The sequence below is a fragment of the Oryzias latipes genome, chromosome 14 (assembly GCF_053564925.1).
Source record: "Oryzias latipes strain Hd-rR chromosome 14, Olatipes_Hd-rR_3.1".
In the NCBI taxonomy this organism is placed as follows: domain Eukaryota; kingdom Metazoa; phylum Chordata; class Actinopteri; order Beloniformes; family Adrianichthyidae; genus Oryzias; species Oryzias latipes.
In genome coordinates, this window is record NC_136250.1 from 6,088,024 (window position 1) to 6,111,222 (window position 23,199).

The window sequence follows — 23,199 nt, forward strand, 5'->3', positions numbered from 1 at the left end:
TTCAGGTATAACGGTTGTCGAGAAGCTTTGCGTACCCCCCCATATGAAGTCATCCACATGACAGGCAAGTACCCCAATTACAGTTTTTTTCTCATCAAGCCAGTAAAAGACAGCAGGATCTACCTTTGACACTTTTCCTCCAAGTGTCTGCATAATCTCCTTCACCCTGTTGTACCAATAAAGTGATGCATCAGCCAAACCATACACACATTTTTTAAGTTTCCATAATGTGCCTTTTGAATCTGCCTCTGGTGGAGGTCTAATGTAGAGGTCACGTGAGAGTTCTGCTCCTTGGAGAAATGCTGCTTTTATATCCATGGAGTTAAGTGACCACTGTCTTTGACAGATTACTGCCACAAGGAGCCGAAGAGACTCTGATGCACATGTTGGTGAATCTTTTTGCAACTCAGACACTTGTAATTCTTCAAATCCTCTTGCCACTAAGCGTGCTTTTGGCATCAGTCCAGTGTGTGTCTCTTTAAGCGTACACACCCACCTGGTGGAGATGTATTTCTGTCCTTCATCCTGAACTTCTACAAACACATCATTGTCTCTCCAATTTTTTATTTCTTTTACTTTGGCTTGGTCAAATGTTAAGTCTCCTGTCATAAATATGTCATCATTAACATCTGCTGCATCATCAACAGCAACAGTTGGTTCTATCTGAAGGCTCTCCAGTTGTGTAATGTCAACTGAACATGTGGTACCTGCAACATTACTGGGCTCCATGATTACAAGATTATACCAGTTTTTATATTTTCCTGTAGCTTTTCCTCCACGCCCCTTGACTTGTGCTGTGTATATAACACCACTGTCATCATCTTTGTATTTCAAAACTTGTCCTTTTTTGAGCTGAACATCATATTCTCCTTCCACAACTTTGTGTTGCCTGGTGTTGTCATTGGTGTTTTGTTCTGCTTCATTTTGTATCACAGATGTGCCTCCTTGGTGATCTTGACTCAACATTTTTGCTTTTTTAAGTCTGAGATGATGTACTCGGATGCATGTTCCTCCATGTCTGACAAACACCACAGCACCATCCTGGCCAATGACAACTCCTGGCCCTTTCCATTCATGGCAGTCCACTCGTTTATAGTAGACCTTTTCCCCTAGTTCATATTTTTCATCTGAGTGGCGTATTTGTTTACGCAATGCTCTCCGTACTCTTTCAGAACATTCTGCTTCTGTAAAGGCCTTCCTTGATGCATGCAGAGCAGAAATGTGTTTTGCAACCCACTCACTCTTTGTGGTGCCTTCTAAAGCTGGAGGCTTGTCAGTAAGGACAGAGGGCAGGTTGGGATTCTGTCCAAACACCAGCTGATAAGGACTGAAGCCATGTACATTCTGCATTGTGTTCTTGGCCATAAGGGCCCAGTCTAGTGCAGTATCCCAGTCACAAGTATTGGAGGTTTTTACTTTCATTAAAATCTCAGTAAGTGTTTGGTTGTGTCTTTCCATAAGTCCATTGCTCCAGGGGCTATATGCTGCTGTTGTTTTAATTTCAATGTTAAAGTTTTCTGCCATATCTCTCATTTCATCATTGTTGAATTCTCCTCCGTTGTTACTGAACAGTTTCTGAGGAGGGCCATGCACACTTATCGGGGCATGAATGAAGTGCTTCACTATCTCAGATGACTTCTTTGTGGTCAGAATACTTCCAGCACTAAATCGTGTGAACTGGTCAACAATATGAAGATACCACATACCTGGCTGGAGTTCATGAAGATCAACTGCAACAGTTTCATTGTACTGAGATGCCAATAGTAAACCAACAACAGGTCTTGGTTTGGTTCTGCTATACCTCTGACATGGTTCACATTCTTCAACAATTCTTTTCAGGATGATTTCACATTCTTTATCCTTGTTGCCTGAGCTGATCAGAAGTTTCTGAAGCCTTTCTACAGAAGCATGACCGAACTGTTGATGAAGCTTCATCAAGATCTTTTCTTTTTCTGCTGTAGTCAAGTTTTCTGAGATTGCCAGTATTTCCTCCTCATACTGACTCTCCAGTTCTTCATTTGTGTTCTCTTGTTGAATAACATTCTCATTGGCTATCAAAATGTGGTCATTGTCAATAACGTTTTAGTCTTCAAAATCCATAATGTTCACACAGTAATGACCTGAGCTTGTAAACTCAACTTTTACAGGGTGGTTAAACATCACTGCACGGTCATTTTCCATATCCAGCACAGTTCCTGCTCTTTTCATAGATTCTTATCTCAGAAGAAGGGGAATCTTGGCAGGAACAACTTCAGTTTCAATATGACATTTTGTCTGCCCAATTTTAGCAGGAATCTTTAGTCTTTTGGTGGAGTTGACCACTTTTCCATCTCCAAATCTGAAGGGTCTGCAACTGTGCATTTCCGACTTCTTTAGATGTTTTACTCCATTTTGATTTAGCTGACTGGTGAAGTTGTCCAACCATTCTTGTCCACACACCGACCGTGTGCATGCAGTGTCAATTATTGCAGAACCAAAACACTCTGTGATAAAGATTTCTGCTTCAGTGGGTGACTCTTTTGTGTACAACGTAACATTGCACTCTTTTACATCATTTGCTTTATCTTCAGTCAGTTTAATTTGCTCACCTTTGTGTGGACAGTCCTTGGCCCAGTGGAATGTGCTTTGACAAATGGCACATTTGGATCTGCGACCATATCTATCCAGAGGATTAGTGCCCGGCCATGCTGTCTTCTGCTTATCATTATGGGACCATGGTTTGTTTAACTGTCTTCTCTGTTCAGTTATATAGGCAGCATCCTGGTTAATTCCCACCGTTGAGCCAGACATTTTCCCCTCCAAAAATCCTCTTCAGTGCAGACTTCATGGCGGCAAATGTCAATTCTGCACACGCTGTTAGTGCTAATTGTCGATCTTTCACGTCCAAACAAGCAGTGTCCAGTAGTTTGAATGCTAATACTGCATCTGGAAGTTCCATACCGCTGTTCAAAATCAATTATATAATCCGTCATGGACACGTTACTGCTTCTCGTTATCCGATCAAAACTCGAGTGAGCCTCGTAGATCCTGTCTTTTTCTTCCTTGAGAAATAGATCATCTAGCTTCACGAGTAAAGTTTCCATGCCTGTGTCTTTGTTCAAATCCTCCACCGATATTTCCATCGCCACTTCTCTCGCTCGACCAGAAAGCGCCAAAGCAACGGCGAGCGCCTGCTTCTTCTTTTCAAGATCTGTAACTCGGGTCCACACCGCAACTTCTTTTTTTCAGCTTTCGTACAGTTTTTCTTCGTCAAAAGGTGGCGGGACTCTGTAGTTGCTAACCATCCTCTGCTACCAATGTTAAAAAGGATTCAAATTCACTTCTTGGCTTCACGTCTTCTTTATTCCAACGCCATCAACAACCAAAAAACACGTCTACACTTCCCCTCCCTTTTCCCTTTCACAATAAGTGCACATATGTGCAACTACCATAAAACAAGTAAAGACATATTTATTTAACAGTTCCTGTATTCATAACTTAACAGTGAGTGTGAGAGGATTTCGGTAGTGAGTGTGAGAGGATTTCGGTAGTGTGTGTGTTAGAGGATTTCGGTAGTGAGTATGAGAGGATTTCGGTAGTGTGTGTGAGAGGATTTCGGTAGTGAGTGTGAGAGGATTTCGGTAGTGAGTGTGAGAGGATTTCGGTAGTGAGTGTGAGAGGATTTCGGTAGTGTGTGTGAGAGGATTTCGGTAGTGAGTGTGAGAGGATTTCGGTAGTGTGTGTGAGAGGATTTCGGTAGTGTGTGTGAGAGGATTTCGGTAGTGTGTGTGAAAGGATTTTCACATGTGTATGTGAGAGATTTCACATGTGTATGTGAGAGATTTCACATGTGTATGTGAATGAATATATTTTCAGTTGTATGTATACAAGCATTTCACTAGTGTGTGTGAGAGATTCGATATGTGTTTATAAATGCTAATTCTGAATAATGTCCTACACGGCACCTCATATATTAAAGTGCTTTTGTGTGCTGATTTTGCTGTCAGCGTGTTGCCTTTCAGCCTCAGGCTTCAGACCGTTGTCGGAAACCGCAGTTATTTCCAGTCCGGTCCCGGTCGGGACGCAAACGGTAACTTATCAAGCGGGACACCATTGCTATGGAACAGGCTAGAAGCCGTTTATTTCTTTGCTTGTGTTGCGGAGTGGGGGCGTGTATGATGGGGACCGCGTGTGCTGTGTGTGTGTGTGTGTGTGTGTGCGTGTGTGTATGTGTGTGTGTAAGGAGAGGAGAGGGGGCATTGATATGCACAGACAAAAGCTGCACACAGAAGGACTTAAAGAAACGTTTTTGTTACAACGGCGTTGTTGACCGACACTTTGTCTCACATAGAAAACCACACAGATAATTCTGCCATTTTTAGCAGAGAGGTTGGCCACAAAAACACAATGAACATGCTCAAACCACCTCATGTCTGCAACATTCAGTCTTGTCAAAGAGCGAAACACCTACACTCTGTTTTGAAGAAGGTGTATAAGGGTTGACTCGTTTTCACTTATCATTGGTGATTTTGACCTTTAGCCAAGAACTAGAGTGCAGTTGTAAGTATAACTATGGATTTGTTTTTTCCTAAATTAATACATTACATACAAGTTTTACATGTTGATACGTGTTTTTATTTCCAGTCACAATGATTCTCATCTCCTTGATAACAGGATCTTTTGGAAAAGGCAAAAACGGAAAGGTTAAATTCAATCAGATGAAAATGGATACAGACATTTATTTAATTAATGGAACAATCAAACTGAACAATGTCTCAAAGAAAGATCCTGGAGTTTACACCCTTGAGGAATATGACTCTAATGGCACGAACGTGAGAAAGTCCAGCGTGCGAATGAAAGTACTCTGTGAGAGGAAGGAACATTTATCCATCTCACATTCGTATGTAAGTTTGTTTTAAATTAAATATTTAAGGTTCAAGGACACATGAATTAACTCAATTGTTTTGTCATCTCAAATTATCAACACTTGAAAAAAAACCTGAAGACAAGAAAAACTGCATTTCATTTATCATTTCATTGGAAAATGTAAACTAAAAACTGTTTAGCCTTCCTACTGCAACTAAAATGTGCATGCTCACACATATGTTATTGTGTATCTGTAAGTGTGTGTTAAGGATTTTGAGTTGAAATTATTTATCAGGTTAAATCATTAAAGTTTAATCCAACTGGGAATTTTACAAAAGAATGAAGGGTTACAGTATATAGACAAGAATATTTATTTTTATATACTTACTTATTTTATTTTATAGCCAATTTCTGTTTTTTAACCAGTCATTCATAAATGAATAGATATTTTTTAAATCAATTTTAGGAAACTAAAGTGAACTGTTTTATAAGAAACACAATAAGACATTGACCTGTAAACAAGACACTTTCTACCATAATATACAACATTCAGATTTTTAAGGCTGTTATTCTAAGTTTGTTACTTGATTATGTTTAATTTGTTGCAGCTCCTGTGTCTGTGTTAACGGTGTCTCAGCAGTGTTTGTCACCAGAACAGCAGAAAGTCACCTGCTTCTATGAGGGAGATGAAGCAGAGCTCACTCTGACTTTGAATGGTTTCTTACTTTTACACTCAAACAAACACAGTCAGTCCCTGAACAATGACACATCTGATAGATCCAGTGTGTTTAATGTTTCCATCATCCTACATGGACAGCTTCTTGGAAACATCACGTGTAAAGTCTGGAACGATGTCAGCAGAGATGAGAAGGTTAAAATCATCACTCCTTGCAACGGTGTAGTATATTTTTCTAACGGGGAAATGTTGGACAAATTCAAATCATCAGTTTTTTCTTTTCTTTTTTTTTCTACAGGTTCACAAGTTTCAATTTCTTTGGCCGCATGTGCTGCAGTTGTTCCACTCTTAGTTTTTGTTGCTTTGACTGCCTCTCTAATTAAAGAATGTAAAAAACAAAAAGCAGAAAATAGGTATGATGGTGACATTTTACAACATAAACCCAGAGATGACTTAGAAACTAAAGTTATCTTCATGAAAGTTAAAGTGAAATAAAAAATGGGAAGAACTCAAGCCAAACTCCAAGATAGAGCTTGACAATCATTTTGATTTATCCTTAATTTAAAGTATTGTTAATATGTCAATTTGTTCTTCTGTCTTTGCTTCACTGAATAAAATTCACAAGATGAAGCCACATTACTTCTCTTTATGAACCTGTTTAACTGATATGTTTTTTTTTAATCTTAAATGCCATTTTATGGAACTTTGTAAGGTTAATGTGTCTTTTCTCCATTAATAACGCATTGGTATTTTTGTTCCTGTTTTGTGTTTTTAATTTTGTTATTGTTGAAATGTTTGCAGAATAAAATGAAATCCAGTCATTAAGTCTATATGGGCTGACATATAAAGAAGTATTACTTTTCAGAAATTTTGAGAATGTACATGAGCCACTATTCTACACTGGAACAACTGGAAATACAAATTATTTGGTGGAATTGATCTAATGAGGCAGAAGATAAAACATATAAAAAGCAGTAAATATCACGTTAAGTCAATGATGCTGGAAAATATAAAAAGTGAATAGCTGGAAATGCATGCATATTCTATCATGTGTATTATATATGTTGTATTTTTCTTGATCTGTTACTGTTTTTTGCTTCTTTTTTAAATACAATTTGAATCAGTTATGTCTTTTGTGCTGTGTGAACTGTGTAAATCTGCCATATGAATAAATTTAATCCTAAATATATGTAAAAAATTGAACATTTAAATCTCTTCAGACTTACTTGAAACATCTTCCTTCATTTATCTTGTAGTTTCTCTGCATATTTCAGTCCACAATACAGATGTTAGTTTTAATGGTGAGTGACATTATAATGTTCCTCTAAGCACCCATAGAGAAAAAAATAGCACTGTAGACAAGACCAGCAGTCCCCAAGCCCCGGACCGCAGACCGGTACTGGACCGTTAGTCATTTGGTACCAGGCCGAACAGAAAGAATAAATAACTTACATTATTTCCGTTTTATTTGTTTCGGAAACTGAAAGATGTTTTATTTTGAAAAATTGCCTTATGCTCTTTTACATCCCTCTATGTTACTCTTGACGCAGGCCAAGGTGCTCTTCTCTGTCACTTGATAGGTTAACGCTAAAATAAAACCCAGGAGCTAGCAAAATGAATAAAACCAAATGTCTTTGGAAATTTTCTCTGCCAGGGGGAAAACGTCCAGGAAGGAGACAGAAAAGGAGCTTTCAACTTCTCGCCTTGTCACTATGGGGGGCTGAGCATTCAGCTGCTCTGCCCCCCGGCTCTGGAACTCTCTACCTCCGGACCTCAGAAACATTGGGTCTCTCTCACAATTCGCCAAAAAACTGAAAACTCATCTTTTCCAACTCGCCTATCCCCTCCGATAACTTCCTGTTTCTGGCCTATTTATATGTATATTTTATTGTGCATTCGATTGCTTTTATCTTATTTCATTTTCACTTTTATGTACGGCGACCTTGGGTTCCTTGAAAGGCGCCTAACAAATAAAATTTATTATTATTATTATTAACTACCAAAAAAAAAAGGAAAGCTACATTTAACAGACAGTACTTCTTTTTTGCACCATGAGTATGAGAAGGGGAGAGGATGATGACTCTTTTGGAAGTCTTAATATTTAATAAACAAAAATCATACACACATGTATGTTTTGCGTACCACATTTGTAAATCTGGTGAACAGCAATATGAGACAGAAAAAAATTGAAGATTTAATATTGCAACCACCAAATCCTTTCCCTCTTTATCAAAGGTCTCAATTGAAGTGAAAAAGCAAAACACCTATAAAAAACCTGCATCATTATTAATTTATTTCCCTAATAAAAATATAGCTGACATTTAACATTGTGCATTTAAGAAAAAAAAACAATGTTAAAAAACTGTTCCTGACTTTTTCACACTTTAAAAAAGGTGGTTAAAAATTGTAGCAGGCTAAATTGTGAAACTGTTTAAAATGTATACACAAACAAAGGATTTTGTTGTTTTTTAAGTAGCAGATCATAAAAGAAAAGTCAACTTTACTAAAGTGAAACTCTTTGTATAATAGATGTTTCCACAAAGACGTTTCGAGCTAAGGAAAAACCCCTCTGTGGTTAAAGTGGAGATAAATAAAGACATGTGGACTGTAAAAGTTTCCACTCATGAGAATGGTTTAGTTTTTTCCATCTTTGTGAAAGCTAAGAAATGATGTTGATTCCAAATAATTACAGAAAACTTTTTAATCAAAAGTGACAGAATGTTTTTCACCACAGATATTTATGTTTCTGTCTAAGATCACATGTGTTGTTCTTCTGGTAAACCATATTTGTTTGACAGGAAGTCAGCTTTTTTTTCTCTCTCAGATGTTCTTCACTCATGAAATGACAAGTTTTCTCAAAAAGTTGTACTGTTTTAGTGTCCAGGATGGTAAACATTGTATTGTGATCCACTAAGATGCTGTTTTGAGGAAACTTTTCTATTTCTTAAGTTGTCTTCCAACATCCATTAAACATTAATACTCACAAAGAAAAGATGCACATAGAAGGTGTGAGAGAAACGTTTTTGCTGCAACGGCCTTGTTGACCAACAGTTTTTTTCACTTAGAAAACCACGCCTCGGTTTTTTTTTTTTTTCACCGGAGAAGCTGGCCACAGAAAACCTCAAAATGAAACCCACAATCACACCTTCCTATGTCTGCAACATTCAGTCTTGTCAAGAGCAACACACCCTCACTTTGCTATGAAGAAGGTTTATAAGGGTTGAACTGTTTGATCTTTCACTTTTTGAAGATTATAACCTTTAACCAAGTAATAGAGTACATACATAAGTATAATTCTGGATTTGTTTTTCCTGAATGAGTGCATCACACATATGTTTTACATGTTAATATATGTTTTCTCTTACAGTCACAATGTTTCTCATCTCCTTGTCTTCCAGTTCCGGGTTAACGAGTGGACACGTGTGCTTTTACAATGATCTTTAAGCGACTTAAAAGTTGACTATCTCATAAAAAAAAAAAAAAAGAGAGCTGACCATAGCCCAAAAAAAACAGGCAACAAGTGACAACTATGACATTAAAAAAATCCACGACGACATCCAAGCTACGTCGTATCCTTTCATGGAGCAAGTGAATGACATCAAGGCTAAGCTAGCTCCTCTCATGGAGCTTGTGGAAGAGTTCCGAAAACTCCGAGCTCAAAACGAGTAACAAGATAACTGGGTTGACATTCTGGACGATGTAGAACAACAATAAATGATGAATAATGTTATTTTCACTGGATTATAGATCAAACCTCGGGCAAAGCTAACTGCTGCTGGAACAAGCATTGCAAGCGCTATTAGCACTAGCTATGCTAGCATTTCTTTAGAATCTGGGAGCGATGGTGAGACTCTGGAACACCAAGTGGAATCATTTCTTACGTCCAAGGGGATTTCTCTGGATCTAAATATCATCGAAATCTGCCAAACGCTTCCCAGGAGAAAGGAGACAGATAAACCAGCGATCCTCATCTTTGTAAATCATAAACACATCCTAGCTCTGATGAATCAAAGGAAAAATCTGAAGGGATCTGCTGTTTATCTAAACAACCATCCGACCAGAAGGAATGCTAAAATTTGCCAAACATGCCAGGCTTCTCAGGAAGCGCAAGTAGATTCTGAACACTTGGGTTAAAGGCTGCAGGATCTACTTCAAACCACTCGGTCCACCAGACGGAACAAGGTTCTGTTTGTCAACAACAGAAGGACTTCGAGAAGTGTTTGATGACAGATGTCTGATCTAACAAGTGTCGAAATAAATCAAAGAACAAAATATTATTTTAAGAAATATGGCGCCTGGGATCTGCACTCTCTCTAAAAGCCAACTCTGTGACCCTGATTTTCGCTCATAACAGCTGCAGAAAGACAACAAACTAAGTCTGCAGACATTTCAACAAGAGAACTTATAAACGCTGTTCAAACCAGAAGGACAGGTGTCAATCAGCAGAAAATGGGATACCAACCATGGGCAAAGGTCAGAATATAGACCCTTTTATTTCACAGCATTATCTTATAATTATAATTAATAATAAAGTCGCAAGCGGCGTTGCATGGCCCGCAGACGCGGCCCGCAGACGCAAACCGCCTTCCACGCCCAGAAAAAACACATTACCTGAAATGCTAATTATGCTAACTAAGCTAGCTTTGCTATTGTGGCTAAAAGCGCTAGCATTGCGATCAGCATAATCAACTCTCAGAAAAACACATTGCTCAAAATGCTCATTGTGCTAGCTATGCTAGCAATGCTAATGTGGCTAAAAGTGCTAGCTTAGCGATCAGCATCATCAACTGACTCAGAAAAACACATTGCTCCATTGGTGAGAGCTACATGTCACAAGTTTATAAATAATCCCACTTTTTTCAAAATGGCGGCTTTTCTGTTGATTTTATCTCCATAGCAACCATTAAAAACCATAGGAGTTATAACAGTGTGCCAATTTGCTAGCTTGCCACGTGCACACCGTTCAAAATCTACAACTTCTAATTGCAACATTATTTCCAGAGTAGCTTGCCGTTGATGCCCAAAAATTTTCGAGACGATCGCTGAAAATTCCAACGACAAGTTTACAATTGAATCCAGTGGTAGAGGTGTTTTTTATAGAAAGTTCAGGATGGCGGCCTCTTCCCGAGGTCAAAGGTCGACGAAACTCCAGTGGTAGTTGCGGACTTGCTCTAGCAACATGTATGTGAAATTTCGAGACAATCCCTGGAAAAAAAAGTTCATTTTATCATATTGTGTAAAAACGCGAAAATGGCGAGATTGCAGATTTTGGCGCAAAATGGCCGCCAAACCGTAGGTGGTGTCGCCATCCCGTAATGATTTCAAAACTTCCTTTGGATATCGTGGACAAGGGCATAAAAGTTCTGAATTTTGTCGTTTTTACCGAGTCAGCACATTTTTTTGCAACAGTTTTTAGCTTGCCAAACCCACATTCCTTTATCGATCTTGTCGTGCGTAACATCGTTTTGTTCAGCGTGGGCCAGGGAATCGCATATTGCCTCTTCACGATATTCCGATAAAAAATGTGCGAGCTAGCTAAGATGGCAACGGTTGCGAGCTCGCCACACGCACGCTATTCAAAATCTGCAACTTCTAATTACAACTTTTTGTCCAGAGTAGCTGGCCGTTGATGCCCGAAAAGTTACAAGACGATTGATGAAAATTCCAACGATGAGTTTTCATTTGTATCTGGTGCTAAATGTGCTTTTTTGAGAAAATTACAGATGACGGCCTTTTCCCAAGGTCAAAGGTCAATGACACTACTGTGGTGTTTGTAGACTGGAGTTTGCAGTAAGTGTGTGCAATTGCGTGAAAATCGCTCAAACAAAAGTGTCGTTTTCCCATATCGTGGGAACTCAATTGTGGCGAACTCTGAGAATTGAGTTCAATTCAATTCAATTGGCTGCCAAGCAGTAGGTCGTGTGGCCGTCCCATAAAGATTTCAAAACTTCTTTGTGATATCCCCAACAGGTGTGCTTTGGTTTCGCAACTGCAATTTAAAGTACATTTTGTTTGGCCCCATACGCGATTTTCGGCCCATTCATTATTTTGACGGGATCGCTGGCCGTGATGTCATCGTCTTCGGGGGGGTGATGTTGACTTTGTGGAAAATTCATTTGCAATTTATCCCAGGTGTGCACATTTTGGTGACTTTTCGAGCATGTGGCGGGGGTCACATTCTCGCTGAAAGGCAGCGAAGTCGTTCCAACTGCGAAAACAATATGGTCCTTGCAGTCAGTGACTGCTGCTGCGGGCCATAATAATAAAATTGCTTAATCAATTCCTGAAGATGGTTAAAATGATTGATCTCTAATTATATCACTTAACTTGCCCCGGTGGCTGTTCTACACTAACTTACTCCCCAGGTGAGTAAGCTGACAATTAATTTGTACAATTAAATTAAAGGTCAAAGGAAAATTGAAAAAATAATTATGTCTTAACTATTTGCACTTTTCTTTAAACAAATATAAAGAAAAAGAAAAACTTGATGGATATTTGAAACAGTAACAGCCTATACACTAACAATTATTTGTGAATCTGTCTACACAATAGTCTCTTGTTGAACATCTCAAAGACCAAGTAGATGATCATTGACTTTGTTAGGAAGCCCTCCAACCAACCAGTGATCATCGATTGAGAAAGAATCGAGCTGGTCGATACCTATAAGTACTTAGGTGTGTACTTTGACCACAAACTGGACTGGACAGAGCAGGCTCAGGCTCTGTATAAGAAAGGACAGAGTAGGCTGTTTTTCCTAAGAAAGCTAAGGTCTTCTGATATGTGTGCCGACATGTTGCTCCTCTTTTATCACTCAGTTGTGGCAAGTGCTGTTTTCTCTGGGGTTGTATGTTGGGGTGTCAGTATGACCACAAGGGATTGCAATTGGTTCGACAAAATGATAAAGAAGTGTGATGGCTGACTGACTTGACAAGACTTAAAAACTGGTGGGACTGAGGAACTCGTTGTTTGTCAGGTGCAAAATATTGGTATAAATGAAAATAAATCGGGCTTCACTGTGGCGCAGTGGTTAGCGGTCTTGCCTCACAGCAAGAAGGCCCCTGGTTCAAGTCATGGCTGGGGGACCTGAAAACAGAACAACAATGGGGGACCTTTCTGTGTGGAGTTTGCATGTTCTCCCCGTGCATGCATGGGCTTTCTCCGGGGACTCCAGCTTCCTCCCACCGTCCAAAAACATGCTTGACAGGTTAATTGTTCACTCCAAATTGTCCATGAGTGTGCATGGGTGTGTGATATGTGTGACCCTGCGACAGACTGGCAACCTGTCAAGGGAGTCCCCTGCCTTCACCCATAAGTGGCCGGGATAGGGAGCCAGAAAGGGACACACGGAAGAAAATGAATGAATAAAAATAAATAAATAGATAAACACAAAAAGTCGAAAAGGATCAGGAAAAAAATGGAAATATATATATATATATATCTATCTATATCTATATCTATATATATATCTATATATATATATAGATATATATATCTATATATATATATATCTATATATATATCTATATCAATATATACTGCAAACATCGTCAACTGCCAATTTAAGGGAGATCCCCCAACCCTATTGTGTTTGTCTGTGTTTTGCTGCCGGACACCAGACTTTCTCCCTTGGGAGATTGATAAAGTCCTATCTATCTATCTATCTATCTATCTATCTATCTATCTATCTATCTATCTATCTATCTATCTATCTATCTATCTATCTATCTATCTATCTATCTATCTATCTATCTATCTATCTATCTATCTATCTATCTATCTATCTATCTATCTATCTATCTATCTATCTATCTATCTATCTGTCTATCATCTATTTTCATTCCCATGTTTAAATCTGTCTTTAAGTTTGGATTTTTTCCCAGTTTGAATTTTTTTTGTTTTTGTTTAATTTTTTGGGCATGTCCCACACGTTTAGAGGAATAGGCTAAATATAAAATGGCAATTTCTGTACTTAAAAATGGAACAAACATCTGTCAAAGACAAACCTATCCTAAAACTCTGATAAATAACAGATGGATGACTGAATAGAGGTAAGATCTGGCCTAAAAAATCCAGCCTGACCCGACCCAGGCCCATGGGCATTAAAGCCCAACCCAGCCCGAGCCTAACCAATTAACCTGATTTGCAGGCCCGGGCCCGAAGCAAACCCGAAATTTCAATTTACCCCATAGTATTTTTGGCAGAAAAAAACGCTAGATTTCTTAAGGTTAAAAGAATCTACATATTTTTTTGATCATGATAAATGCATTTGCACAACGAAATGAATCTGGCCAGACAAAGAGAGTGAAAGAGAGATCTTGATGCACACTAGCTTAATTACGTGGAAAAATACTGTTAATACTTCCTGTTTAGTAGTAGTTATATAGCAGTTACCTTACAGTGCCTTCTCTGTTTTAACCAAATTATTTATTTATAACAAGTATTCCTTAGTTTAGTATCCACACATCGTTTTAGTATACATTTTTATAAACATATATTTATTTAAAAAGCCAGCGAGACAGAAGCCTGGCCCGACCCGACCCGAATGTAATGATTGTCATTTTAGTCCCCGACCCGAATTTCGGGCCAGGTCGGGTCCTGACTTGGGACCGGCACAGAAGCAGAGAAGGGAATAGGGAGCAGCCCGGATTCAAACCTTGGTTTAACGGACGGAAGGCGCCGCAGACCAGCACGAGCTAAACCGGCTCCCACCAAAAGCCACGGTTACATGTGCAAAATATCTTGATTGGATCAATGGTCAGATTAGAATTCAACCGTGATCATGGGCCCAGAAAACCTTTTTCTGATTAGAACAAACATTCAAATGGGGCACACTTTCGGTCGGAACAAATCATTCGCACATGCGCAGTAGTGTTTGAAATACCGGAAGAAGAAATGAGTTCCGCTGAGAGGCTACATACATAGATATCTGGCAGCTCTGTAATATTCTAAATGATCTACTAAACGTGCTTTTATTAATGCTGCAGTTTTTATGAAGCGCCTAATCTCTCATCATTTTAATTTTAATCCGTGCGGTCAGTGCTTTTTCTGTTGAAGAACGGAGCCGGAAGAAGCCAGGACTAAGAGAGGCTAACACGGGCTAACAACATTTAGCCTTTGATGAACATAAAATCCATTCGGGAAATGCTGCAATCTGCAGCTTGGCTGCACATATATATGTGGGAATGACAGCAGCCTTTATTTTGTCGGGACACGACTGGAAACACAAATCCAGGTGATTGTTTGAACGGTTTTTAAGGACTGAGTGGCATTTCTGCTTTGAAAAGCTCACACACCACCCCAAAGCCGCTGTCTGAGCTGACGGTCCGAGCTCTGCCCGGACACACACTTTTACCGGGAGACCCAGTTCTCCTGAGTTTGGTAGTTTTGGTTGTTCACCTAGAGCTGCGGGACGGATCACAGTCCGAAGTCTCCATAACATTGCACACACGTAACAAAGTGTCCTCCCTTCCCCTCAAATACAAAGTCCAGCTGCTCTGCTCAGAGACACGGTTGCTGAGTCCACCGGTCCACTTGACTAATCAAGTGCAGAAGCAGACTACTTCTCTATTTTGTTTATTTTTATTTTTTGTTAAAGTCATTTCCCTCAGTTTCTACTATGGAAACGATTCTGAAGCATAATTAAAAATAAAAGTCAATTCCAGAAATGCTTTTTCATTTTCTAAATGAAGCTGCATTTGTTGACTCAAAATTAAAAAGAGAGCAATCCGCCAAACCGGTTTTTATTATTATTCTTCAGCATTGCTTATTCTGTCACTTAATTAAAATGATAAAGAAAATGGTATTTGACATTTTATCTTCCAAAGGTTCTCTAGTAAATGTGTTGCAAAATTCATTTAAAAATATATAATTTGATCATTAAAATGGATTAACAGAAATGCTTTTTGCATTTTAAAATATAACTGCATCAAATGACTCAAAATTAAAATGAAAAAGCAATCCTTGAAAATGCTTTTTCATTTTCTTCTTTACTATCGCTTATTCTGTGACATAATTAAAGCGAAAATGCCAAGAGGGTATTGCAAATTCACCGCGCAAAATCTGAAGCAAAATTCAATACCAGTGAGCATTTCCAGGGGGGATGGGTTAATGATGTCCAAACAAAGGCCCCGACCTTTGCACATTTCACACAACACACGGAGGGTTACCATGTTTGATGGTGAGGGCTATGAGTTGGTCCAAAGATAATCCTTCGTCGCGGCACACAAGTTTCCCCTGCAGCTCTGGGGTGAGTCCCTCATAAGCCATCACCAGCGGACTGATTGTCCAGTCTGTGCATGCTGCCAGAGTCCGGTTTGGTAGTTAATAGGCGGCTGCGGTCTGCAACAAAGTAGCAAACCCCGCCAGGGTACATCAGGCCAGGAACTCCTGCTGCTGTTGCTGGGAGATACAGTGCATTCAGAACTCTGGAGACGGTTTCAGCCTGTAACCAGATGGGGAGACAGAGTTCTGACAAATTGTATGCTTAGGTGTTTTTGCAAAGACTTTTCACGACTGTTGTGTCATGTTTCTCCAAGCGGGAGGACCCAGATGCTGGAACCCAGAGAGAGGGAGACTGGTAGTGACAGGTAAGAAGAAGTTTATTTTGATTCCTGGGAGAACTGAGGCGTAGACGTTGGTCCAGAGGCAGCTGTGGCTAGTGGCGAGGCTGGAGGTACAAACGCGGTCAGCGTGGATGACGAGGTCCGGTGGGTTGCTGTGAATGGATCTGAGGTTCCAACTGACGTCACTCGTGACAAGGGTTTCCTGGAGCAGGAGATCAGGGTTAGTGTCAAAGCGAGGGTTAAGACAGTAGCGAGACTTCTTAACATGACATGAGACCAGACTAGTCACCATAGAGGTTAACGAACTGGCGTTGGGTCTCCTTTTAAGCAGCAGGTAGATGAGATGAATGGTGTCAGCTGGAGGTGATTAGAAAGAGCATGGCTGGCAGTGTTGGAGGGGGAGGAGTCCGACAGGCACCATGACAGTAGACCCCCCTCAACGACCGCCCCCAGGCGGTCCGGGACGCCGATCCGGGTGAGCGCGAAAAAAAGTCATCAATGAGGGAACGTCCAGAATGAGGGAGCGGGAGACCCAGGAGCGCTCCTCTGGACCGTAACCGTCCCAATCCACCAAGAACTGATGGCCACGACCCCGGCAGCGGACATCCAGGACACGAGAGGCCGTGAAGGCGGGGGCGCCGTCAATGAGCCTGGCGGAGGGGAAGCGGAAGGCGGGCAAAGCGTGCCGTCCATAACTGGCTTGATCTGCGAGACATGGAACGAAGGGTGGACCTTGAGGGCCGCCGGGGGCCGAAGACGGACACAGGTGGGGTTAATGATTTTATCTATGACGTAGGGCCCAATGTAACGGGGAGCCAGTTTACGAGAAGTAGCCTGAATCGGAATATTCCGTGAGGACAACCATACCCTCTGACCTGGTTGGTAGGTGGGTCCCACCACCCTGTGGCGATTGGCAGATCGGCAATAAACCTCCTTAGTACGAAGGAGGGCGGCCTTGGTGTGCTGCCAAACATCCTGGCACCTCTGGAGATGGTCCTGCACGGAGGGTACAGCCAGATCCAGTTCGTGGGATGGAAACAAGGGTGGTGGGTACCTGAGGGCAGCCTCGAACGGAGATAGACCTGTGGCAGAGGAGGGATGGGTGTTATGAGCATATTCGACCCACACAAGGTATTTTGACCAGTCCATGGAGTTCCGATCGGCCAGACAATGGAGGGATGTCTCAAGCTCCTGATTGGCCCTTTCAGCCTGTCCATTCGATTGAGTGTGGTACCCTGAGGTGAGGCTGACAGTGGCACCCAAGGCGAAACAGAAGGCCTTCCACACTTGGGACACAAATTGGGGCCCTCGGTCTGACACGATATCCGAGGGGATCCCATGGTGGCGGAAGACAAACTGGACCAGAACCACAGCAGTTTCTGCGGCGGAGGGGAGCTGAGACAGGGGAACGAAATGCACAAATTTAGAGAAACGGTCGATAACGGTAAGGACGACGGAATTACCCTGAGAGGGGGGGTTGTCCTGTGACGAAATCGACCGCGAAATGAGACCACGGGCAACTAGGAGTGGACAGTGGATGGAGCAGACCAGATGGCGGAGAATTTGGAGCGAGCACAGGTGGAGCAGGCCGCTACGTACTCCTTGACGTCTTTACCCATGGAGGGCCAGAAAAAACGACGACGGAGTAGGCTGAGAGTTCTCGCTATGCCTCCATGGCACTCTACTCGAGATGCATGAGCCCAAGTTATAGCCTCAGACCTGAGGGAAGAAGGTACATACAGGGTCCCAGCGGGAGGGGCAGGATGGTTGGGTTCCTCACCTTGAGCCTGTAGTACCTTGGTTTCAATGTGCCAAGTTAAGTTTCCTATTATGCAGGTGTCGGGGATGATGCTGGTGTAGGTGGTGTCCTGATTGTCAGTGGAAGAGTACATCCTGGAGAGGGCGTCTGGGTTTACATTGCGGCTTCCTGGTCTGTAGGTTATGACAAAGTTGAACCGATCGAAAAACAGACACCAACGAGCCTGGCGAAAATTTAGTCTTTTGGCAGATCGTAAGTACGCAAGGTTCCTGTGGTCCGTCCAGATGATAAAGGGATGGACCGCTCCCTCCAGCCAATGACACCACTCTTCAATAGCCAACTTGATTGCTAGGAGTTCCCGGTTGCCAACGTCATAGTTGCGCTCTGCCGGCGTGAGCTTTTTTGAGAAGAAGGTGCATGGTTTAAGTTTGCCAGTCTTTTCCTCAAGCTGCGAGAGTACGGCCCTAACGCCAGAGTCTGAAGCATCCACCTCAACCACAAACTGTCTGGTAGAGTCTGGTTGGATGAGAATGGGGGCTGACACGAACAGTCCTTTGAGGGTTTCAAAAGCGCTCTGAGCTGCGTCATTCCAAACATAAGCCCTAGTAGTGGACGTGAGTTGGGTGAGGGGGGCCGCGATGGCACTATAATTCCTGATAAACCTTGCGATAGAAATTGGCAAAACCAAGGAACTGCTGGAGCTTTTTACGAGAGGAGGGTGCCTCCCACGAGGAAACTGCCACAATTTTAGCGGGATCGGGACCAATACAACCTGCCCCGAAAATATAACCAAGGAAGGGGATGACAGAGGAGTGGAATTGACATTTCTCGGCTTTGACGAATAACTGATTCTCAGAAAGTCTGTAGCACCAGACGGACATGTTGCTGATGTTGAACCGGGTCTGTGGAATAAATGAAGATATCATCGAGATAAACAAATACGAAGCGGTTGATGAAGTCGCGTAGTGCGTCATTCACAAGGCGCTGAAAAACAGCGGGGGCGTTGGTAAGCCCAAATGGCATAACAAGGTACTCGTAATGCCCCAAGGGAGTATTGAAAGCGGTTTTCCACTCGTCTCCTTCTTTGACCCGGACGAGGTGGTAAGCGTTCCGCAAGTCTAATGTGGAGAAAATACGGGCTTCTTGAATGGAATACAATACGGAGGAGATTAGAGGAAGGGAGTATTTGTCCTTGATGATGATCTGGTTGAGTCCACGGTAATCGATACACGGGCGCAGGGTCTTATCTTTCTTTTGAACAAAGAAAAAAACGGCGCCAACGGGAGAGGAAGAAGGTCGAATGTGTCCCGAAGAAAGTGACTCATGGATGTAACTCTCCATAGCTGCTTTCTCGGGACCAGAGAGGTTAAACAGATTACCTTTGGGAAGCGAGGCACCGTCCAATAAATTGATGGAGCAGTCGTACGGCCGGTGAGGAGGCAGAGAGTTAGCTTTAGCTTTGCTAAAAACAGAACGCAAATCGTGGTAGCATTCAGGTACGTGAGATAAGTCTACCTTCTCAGGCTCAATAACGGAGAGATTGCTAATAGTAGGAACGGCCGATTTAAGACAATTAGCAAGGCAATAATCACTCCATTTAGATAGTGTGGCGGCCCCAGAGTCGATTAAGGTTCGTAACTCTATGATTGTGGTAACATGAACGAGCTTGACAGGTAAGTGGAGGAAGGCTTTGGAAGCAGAGTCAACATCAGCCACCCGCGGCCTGTCTTCTAGCGGGGGGGGCTCCGCAGTTTAACCGGGCCCTACATTGATTAACCTGGTGTCCGATCTTGCCGCAATAGAAACACGCACCTTCTTCCCGACGTCTCTGTCGTTCTTCAGGAGTGAGCCTGGAGTGTCCCATCTGCATAGGTTCATCCATCTGGTTATGACGGATCTCGGGAGGGGAACCAGAAGTGAATTGCTGTGCAGCATTCTGCGTAGGCAGGACCGGACTCTTGCGAGATGGAGGGGGTCTTTCACGGTGTCGTTCCCGCAGGCGGGCGTCGGAGCGGAGGGCGGCTGTGACGAGCTCCTCAAAAGTATTGGTCTCGGGCTGCGTACACAGATGATCCTTTATGTTGTCGTTGAGGGACTGGTAGAACACTCCCTTTAGCGCTGGATCTGACCACCCGGTTTCCACCGCCAGAATTCTGAAATCAATGATATGGTCAGAAACAGGACGGTTGCGTTGTTTTAAGGCTAGTAGCTTACGTGTAGCTTCCTCCTGTTTCTTGGTTTGGTCAAAAACCAGCTAGAATTCATTGATGAAACGTTCGAAAGTGAGGTGAGAGATGGGGTTGACCGCTAGGAAAGCCTGAGCTCACTGTAAGGCTTTGTTACGAAGTGAGTTAATGATAAGTGTTATCTTGCTGTGATCGGATTGATAGTACCTTGGTGCTTGTTGGAAGAGAAGGCGGCACTGGAGAAGGAATCCGCCACAGGCCTTAACGTCGCCAAAAAACGGCTCTGGCTGTATGCGGAAATTTTCCGGTGATGAGCAGGAGGCGGAATTGACGATGTTACCGAAGGCCGGAAGTGATGCCGAGGTAGCCGGCGGAGCTAACTGCCTTGAAATGTCCATCAAAGTTTGCGTGAGACCGTCTAGCCGTCGAAAGAGTTCCTGCTGGGCGGCAGCGATTTGGGACAAGGCGTCGGCTTGGCGGCCCAGGGCGATGCCCTGTTGGCTGATGGCGAAACGCAGTCCTTCCGGGTCAGCTGGGTCCGGGGTTGGGCCAGTTCGTTCTGTCATGTTTCTCCAAGCGGGAAGACCCAGATGCTGGAACCCAGAGAGAGCGAGACTGGTAGTGACAGGTGAGAAGAAGTTTATTTTGATTCCTGGGAGAACTGAGGCGTAGACGTTGGTCCAGAGGCAGCTGTGGCTAGTGGCGAGGCTGGAGGTACAAACGCGGTCAGCGTGGATGACAAGGTCTGGTGGGTTGCTGTGAATGGATCCGAGGTTCCAACTGACGTCACTCGTAACAAGGGTTTCCTGGAGCAGGAGATCAGGGTTAGTGTCAAAGCGAGGGTTAAGAGAGTAGCGAGACTTAACATGACATGAGACCAGACTAGTCACCATAGAGGTTAACGAACTGGCGTTGAACTGAGGCGTTGGGTCTCCTTTTAAGCAGCAGGTAGATGAGATGAGTGGTTTCAGCTGGAGGTGATTAGAAAAAGCTTGGCTGGCAGTGTTGGAGGGGGAGGAGTCCGACAGGCACCATGACAGGTTGTGGTTTAAAACCCTCTGTGGTTAAGGTGGAGATCAATAGAAAAATGTTGCCTGTTTAACCTTCCACTCATGGGAATGGTTAGTTTAATCTGTTAAGTTAAAGTTTAGTATCATCCTATTGAATTCTATGCATTTATGATCCTTTTAGATTGTACGTTACCTTACATTTACCGGTACGAAGCCCATTGAGACGACTGTTGTTGTGAATCTGGGCTATATAAATAAAAGAAGAAAATAAATAGTTTAGTTGTTTCGATCTTTGATTTTTTTATGAAAGTTAAGAGCTGTTGTTGATTAAGAATAATTACACAAAGATTTTTAATGCAGAAGTGTAAAACTGGTTTTCACCACATCCATCTGTGTTTCTGCATCAGATTACATGTTTTGTCCTTCTGAGAAAACATATTTTTTGGTAGGAAGTCAGTTGTGCTTAAAAACACTTTAAGTGGAAGGAGTTAGAGAAACGTTTTTGCTGCAACAGCCTTGTTGACCAACACTTTGCCTCACATAGAAAACCACACAGGTTTTTTTCTTTCACCAGAGAAGCCGACCACAAAAATACAAAAGATACACACAATTTCTCATGTCTGAAACATTTAGTCTTGTTAGTCAAAGAGCGAAACACCTTCACTCTGTAGTGAAGAAGGTGTACAAGGGTTATGTAGTTAGATTTTTTTCCTTATCATTGGTGATTTTGATCTTTGATCTTTGCTAGAAGACACTGGGAGCCGGTTTAGCTCGTGCTGGTTTGCGGCGCCTTCCGTCCGTGAAACCAGGGTTCGACTCCGGGCTGCTCCATGTTCCCTTCTCTACCCCTGTGCCAGTTCCGAGCCCGGTTTGAGAAGGTTGCGTCAGGAAGGGCATCCGGCGTAAAACATTGCCAAATTTACCATGCGACTTGTTCGCTGTGGCGACCCCTGATGGGAGAAGCCGAAAGTGGAAGATTGGTGATTTGATCTTTGGCCAAGAACAAAAGTACACTTGTAAGTATAACTATGGATTTGTTTTTTCCTAAATTAATACATGACCTATAGGTTTTAGATGTTGATATGTGTTTTTTATTTCTAGTCACAATGATTCTCATCTCCTTGATCACAGCAGCTCTGCTACCAGGATCTTTTGGAGAAGGTACATTTTAGAGTGAAATTATACTTTTGAAGAAAAACAACAAAAAAGACAATATTTTTGAATGGACCAAAGTCCAAAAATACTTTCAATTTCTGAAATAAATGTTTTAAAGTTTTAAAATAACACTTATTTACTGCCTAATCAATGTTTTTTTTTTCATTGTGTCTTCCTGGTTTTACAGGTTGCAGCTTTTATGAATCAAAGGAAACTTCATGTTTCGCTGCAGATGGAAAATCTGTTAATTTTTATCAGTTTGATAAAAACAATTGGCATTAGGCTCCTAAAGAATAGCACATCCACAATCCTAAAAGATGGCAAGTCCGTAATCTATAAGACGGCCAAAAATGGAAATATTATATTGAACCAGAGAGATATAAATGCAGACTATTCTTTTATTAATGGGACAATCAAACTGAATAATGTCTCAAAGAAAAATGCTGGAGTTTACACCCTTGAGGAATATGACTCTAAAGGCAAAAAACGGAGAACTTCCAGCGTGCAAATTAAAGTTCTTGGTAAGAGAAAATAACATTTATCCATCTCATATTTTTATGTACATTTGTTTTAAATTACATATTTAACATTCAAGGACAAAAGAATTAACTTAATTGTACTGTCATCTCAAATCATCAACATTTTAAAAAACATGAAGACAAGAAAAACTGCATTTCATTTATCATTTCATTGGAAAATGTAAACTAAAAACTGTTTAGCCTTCCTGCTGCAACTAAAATGTGCATGCTCACACATACGTTATTGTGTATCTGTAAGTGTGTATTAAGGATTTTGAGTTAACATTATTTATCAGGCACAATAATTAAAGTTTAATCCAACTGGGAATTTTACAAAATAATGAAGTGTTACAGTACATAGACAAGAATTGTTTATTTTTATATACTTACTTATTTTATTTTATAGCCAATTTCTACCTTTTATCATTCATTCATTCATGCATTATTCGAAATCAATTTTAGGAAACCGAAGTGAATTGTTTTATATG

General features: G+C 41.7%; 1 long non-coding RNA gene across 1 annotated transcript; it reads left to right on the forward strand.

The window, feature by feature from the left end:
- Positions 1-2,153: 2,153 nt before the first annotated feature.
- On the forward strand, positions 2,154-6,351 carry LOC144983793 (uncharacterized). The gene is made up of 2 exons (XR_013647602.1): positions 2,154-5,716; positions 5,820-6,351. It is a non-coding gene; the product is annotated as an uncharacterized LOC144983793 (long non-coding RNA).
- Positions 6,352-23,199: the final 16,848 nt, after the last annotated feature.